The sequence below is a fragment of the Chamaea fasciata genome, unplaced genomic scaffold (assembly GCF_029207755.1).
Source record: "Chamaea fasciata isolate MVZ Bird 193981 ecotype frontalis unplaced genomic scaffold, bChaFas1.0.hap1 SCAF_7, whole genome shotgun sequence".
NCBI lineage: Eukaryota > Metazoa > Chordata > Aves > Passeriformes > Sylviidae > Chamaea > Chamaea fasciata.
In genome coordinates, this window is record NW_027094092.1 from 35911015 (window position 1) to 35917014 (window position 6000).

A 6000-nucleotide genomic window follows, 5' to 3' on the forward strand; every position below is an offset into this window, starting at 1 on the left:
CTCATTCTGATACACTTACAATATTTAAGAGTTTGCTAGTGATTTTTGTTCCTTATTATGCGATTTCTTCTCACCAGAACAAATCTGAAAAATAATGCTGACTAAATAATTTCTCCTTCATTGATTATATACTTCTTACAATACATTAATTTTCATTGACTGATTCATACTTGTTTTCATTTCCTGGGCTGATGGACATTCAAGTTATTTTTGACACTCTCTTTGTCAGAGAGTACTCCGTTGAAATACAACACAGCAAGTGATACCCCTGAAGTTACTGTTTCAGACTCCCTCTGTGTACAGCACTGATCCAGACTAGACCTGCCTCTTCAAAAGTGACTGCTCTTCAACACTTACTAAGAAGGAAATCACTAGCAAGTAAGAGTGCACTTAGCAGATAAGAAAGACATCAGAATTGCCTTTGTACAGAATTACTCACGTTCATTTGAGTTTTCACATGAGTGTAGGTTTGTTCAGACAAATTTCCAGCCCGTGTCTATCGTTCCACTAGTGCTGGGCCTAAGCCTTCTGAGAAGGAAGAACTTTATGAGGAGTAGTGCAGCCAGATGGGGAAGGCAAGTGATGGCATATTTTCAAGTGACAAGTAATGGACCTTGACTGTCATAGCTGCTTTGAGGAAAGCCCCACTGAGCATTGGGTGAAACTTGGAAAAACAACTCCTGTTCCCAGTGCTTGTGCAAGGTACATATCTTTCATTGAGTTAGAAAATTACTCAAATGCTAACTCTAGCTGGCATGCACTTCATGTATGACCTTGGCCTTATCCCTTAATCACTGTGTGTTCTCTGTTTCCTCCTTTACAAAATGAAGAGATAGTAATGCTGGAGTCAGAAATGTCTTAGCACTTATGGAACTGTGAGTTACTGAGGCATGTTACTATATTAAGTCTTAAATAATGCCATGTATTTATGACGACACTTGAGCAGACCACACATACAAGTGACTGACAATGCCTTTGGAAATTAGGCCACAAAGGGTCAACATAGATTGATCTTTGTAGAGTGTTATATTGAGCAATTACCGTCATTTCTGCTGAGTATTTACCTGAAAATTAAAACCTGGCTTTAAAAGAGAAAATGTCAGCACAATTACTAGAATAGTGTCAGGGACACATGAACAACAGTAAAATATGCCACGAGGGTAGCAAGGATCAGGGATTGTAAAAGACGTGTTGTAAAGGACACCCCACTTCAGACAGCTTCTCAGCAAGAAGACACTGCAGGCGTTCTCAAAAGGATTTCATTCGATTTGAAAAGAAGTCACTTTTGACTAGGATTCCTCAAAATCTTCTCACAATGGGAAAAGACCCAAGTGTTTTTTCACTTACAGCTCCAAGAAGAATAACATTTATTGCTGCTTTTATATTATATTCAGGCCGGTGTTTTCTATATGGTTTTAGCTGAGAGCAGAAGGAATGTCATGGGCACTCTTAATGTCACTGTGTGATAGTAAGGGCTGAAAGTTTCAGACTGGAATTATTGGGCTTTTGTTACAGAAAATAACCAATAATCGAGCTGAAATACACCTACAATTCAAACAAAACAAGAAGACTCAGATTCCTTCATTTTTTTTTTTAAATTGATACAGCAACTAGAAGCCAGGATAACTGATGTTTTTGTTAGCTATCTGCCTACTTCGGTGTACATGCCGAGTTGATATTTCCAAAAATATCACTCCTCTGTAGTAAATAGATCAGAGAGTGATATAAGCAGACCCTGAACACCTCCATAAATTTAAGGGAGTAGTTTATGCTGAAGATCAGGGCTGTGCCCAGTGAAATAAAACTGTTAGGTTATTTATGGATTATTTATTCTTTAACACTTTTCTCTGCCACCCACACAACAACATAGTTGAAAACACTGAAAATACCCACTCCTCCAAATCCAGAAGATGAATCAATCCATACATTTCTTTTTTTGGATGAATATTATACTTCCAAAGAAAAAGTTCCTAAATATTTATTACAGATTGCAAAGCAGTGAGGCCATATATTACAGAAGCTTTCTTGCTGTACCAAGTAAGATTTAGTTTATAGAATGTGGCTATTTAAGTATATTGTTAAGATTTTCGTGAAGAAATTTTTTTTTTTACATAAAAAATGCAGTTGTGAAAAGCTTTTTGGATTTAAATCCTCCCACGTTACCACAGTCCCTTCTTAGCCACTCCAGTGTTGCACAAGCCTGGGGAGCACAAACATAGTGTCAGCGTCTTGACTTTCCAAAGGTACGTGCCAGCCTTTGCAGCCGCGGCAATGGGCAAACAATCCCGGGCTGCTGCACGGCGGGGTGTGTTTATGGTGCGGTTCTGACGCAACCCTGCAGCAGGAGCTGGGTGAGAGGTTTCCTCTCTGGGAGGTCAGCTCTTGCAATTACGCGTCCATGTGGTGAGCACACGAGTGACGCTGACGCGATAAAAATGCGAGGGACATGCCGGTGTTTGCTGAGGTACGGGCTGAGTCATTGCTCAGCTCCTGGGACTCCTCCTCGGCAGAGGCTCCGCTTCCTGGAAGCTTCTTCCCCAGTCAGCTACCCTCAGGGCTGACTACAGAAGTGCGTGCTTTTCAGAAATCTGCGAATACTCTGAAATTATCTTTTCTTCTTTCTGAAATTATTGCTCCAAATCACAGTGCTTCTTCCTAAGTAAACTCACTTGGGGGGGGGGGGGGGGGGGGGAGTTGTTCATGAAACGCTTTTAATTTCAAGTTTACTTTTTTGCTGTTCCAGTCTGAAGAGCGAGAAGTAAGTAAACTTTGCATCAGTTAACTACTTTCCACCTCAGTTTAGCTTCAGTTATATCACTACTTCGGACAGAAAACAGAAATTAAGGTTCCCTTATGTCCCTTCTACCTCCAACTGCCAAGGGGAAAGTGAGGCAGAACTTAGGCAGGAGTTCTCTATTGCAGGCTGCTAGCTCGACCCTGTCCACTAGGACCATAGGCAACAGCAACAAATCTTCATCCAAGACAAATGCCAGGAAAGATCAGTGACTCAGATCACAGGACTTCTTACTGTTTTAACGGCACAGACTATGTTATGACTTTCTGAATGAGAAGGTTAATTAAGATTTGGTATTTGTTCCTCATAGTTCTATTCTGTTGTTACAGGACTAAAACACATGTAATCCTATCAAGCATTTGATGTGGCTCCCAAAACTTCAATGAAGTATTATGAATTCATTTGAATGATCTTTTTTGACAAGAAGACTTACAATAAGAAGAAAGTGTCTATCACAAAATGATTCTTCTATATTCAGGGATTTAAAAAAATCCATCTTAGGGTTTTATTGAAAAGATTGTAAGTTTTACATACTTAAAAGCTTACTAAAGCCTTTTACTATTCTTGTCATGAAATTATGCCCTATTCAACACCATTGAATATCTTGACACACAAAATAAAGAAACAGTGTCGAGCTTCTAAAATCTGAATTTCTAGATAAGTTGTTAACTGAAAAGGGCTACATCATCCACTCAAACCAGGAAAAATAATCAGAATAATGTGGTAGAACATGGCAAAATTCAATAATAGCACTGTCCTAGGGCACATGAGTCAGACAAGAAGAAAATCTTATCATTTACTACTGTAAAGAGGAAAACTTCCTTGCCCCAGTGATGACATTTAGGGAAAATGGGAAAGTAGTATACTTCACTGATGTTTTTTTTATCAGAAAGTTAGCACTTTGCAATCTCAATTAAGCTTGGACTGTTGGGTTTGTATGAAAGGTGCCATTCAAACAAGTTAAATCTGTACTTTGTTTCGAATTCTTCTAGCGATGTGAAACCAGGTTTCTGCACATCCTCAAGTCTATACTTCTGCAAGGAAAGAATGCACATTCCTAAAGAAATGTATTACAGGCAATAAACTCTGTACCAAGTTTTCTCTTCATTACTTTTTATTAATAAATGAAGACCACATTGTGCATGTATTGGGATTTGCCCTCTACTGTAACCTTTGAACTTACTTCCAGGCTACGAACTGTATTAAATAGAACTGGCTGAAAATGGGGAACTGATTCTGCAAAGACAGATGAAGGACTTTTCACATCAACAGGGTAGATTTTCATTCTCTGCCAATTGCTAGTGAACGCAGTAAATGATGCTGTAGGGATTCCTCCTAATTTCTTAGCTTTTTTTTTTCCTTTTGTTGATTTTTTTTTTAAACTTCCTTAGCAGAAATATTTTTAAAAGACCAGAAATAACTTCTAAAGATCAAAGCCCTGAAATTCATTCTGTTATGTTGAATGTGAGGAAAAGGATGGGAAACACAACAAGGACATTAGACACAAATTGACACATTCCTGTTTAGGAAAGATCTTAGAAGAAACACTGTGAACGAGAAACTCATATGTCTCAAATGTCCTTATGGCAGACTGCACTGGATTAAACAGCACTTCTGGTGGGAGAAAAGATGTGGATATGCAGTTATGAAGGTTCCAAACACTATCTTTGCTCACTACATTTCAAACTGTGACCCAGGTCGGTTAAGGGGATTTTTTTGATTTGATGGTAGATAGCTTTGTGGTAGAGCTGCATTTTTGTAGCACAATAAGTGGCCATGGAAGAAAATTGGTATAATTATCAGGTCATTTGCTTAAGAGCTTTCAATTAGCTATCTAACACAAACATAAGGGAAACTACAAGTTGTTTCTTTTTTAAGGCATGGTTATTGATGTATATTTTTAAAGTTTCATTACTGGTATTTTTACTCCTTAGGAGTTCAGAGATCCACCTGATGAGTAAGTCAGTAGCACAGGATAAACAATTCATATCCATTTTTCTTTTTGTACCCTACATTTTACCTGTTTTGGACCCATTGATTTATGCAGGTAAATTTGAATATCTATGAGCAGGTTACAGATTATTTCCATTTGTGCACAGGATTTTATATTTCAGTTCCTGTGCCCCTGGTACCAACACCTCAAAAAATGAAGTCAGCTGTAAAGTAGTTCCAGTCCAGTTCCAGCCCAAGTTGCTGCAGCTAAGCTTTTAATATCAGTGTTCTGATTGCATTGACTCTTAGTTATATACAGTAAGACACAAGCATTATTTTCTTATCCAAGCATATTGCAGGTGCTTTTCCTATCAGTTCTGTGTTATAAGGTTGTATTTTTTGTACTGTGAAACATTAGTTCATTGGGGCTTTTCTGTCTGTAAAATTTCTGATCTCAGTGGACAGTGATAACTTATTAAAATGATTATTAAGTATTGTGTGTCAATCTGCATCAAAGCAAGAATGTACTCTACCCATTTTTTCATACAGTGCCAGCTTTCAGATCAGCAGGCCAAATCATCTTTGTAAAGAAAGGCCATTCTACAGATGTCAGTAAGGCCTCACCAGTTTGGGCCAGCATGTGATTAGGCTCAAATACTAGCACTGATTATAGGAGTTTAGCTAAACTGAGTCTACAGAAATTTAAAGTTTTGTACAAGCTTCTTAGCTGGCTTGACATTTTAAGGTGAGACCCAGACAAGATCTAGTGGCAGTTCTCTTCTGTTCATTTAGGAAGCAGCAAGTTGCAGATCCAAAGAGTACAAACACCTGAAAGTCTTTTTGCTTGTATCTCAGTGAGAAGCACCATTGAGATTGCCTCTTGCAAGCCAATTTATAGGGAGTGTTGGACAGTTATTTTGATCGAGAAATGTTATCTGCTTACAACATGTTCTCAAAGTAAGTGGTGTGCTGCACTGACAATGTCAGCAGCTATTTTGGGGGAGAAACATTTGTCTATGTAATTTTTGCAATAACATTTCACATACAACAATTAGCCCCAGTCCCTACTCTGACCCTGATGAGAGAAGGAATAGCTTGGGGCTGCTAAATATTATGCTAATGATTCCCAAGTATTTCACAGAGGAGGACCCGTGTCATTGACAGACATTTTAAATATTGAAAGGCCCCAGTGAAGATTCAGGCCTCACTGTACATATGAGATAAAAGACATCTCCACCTCAGAATTAACAGTAAACAGAAAATTCAGACAAAGG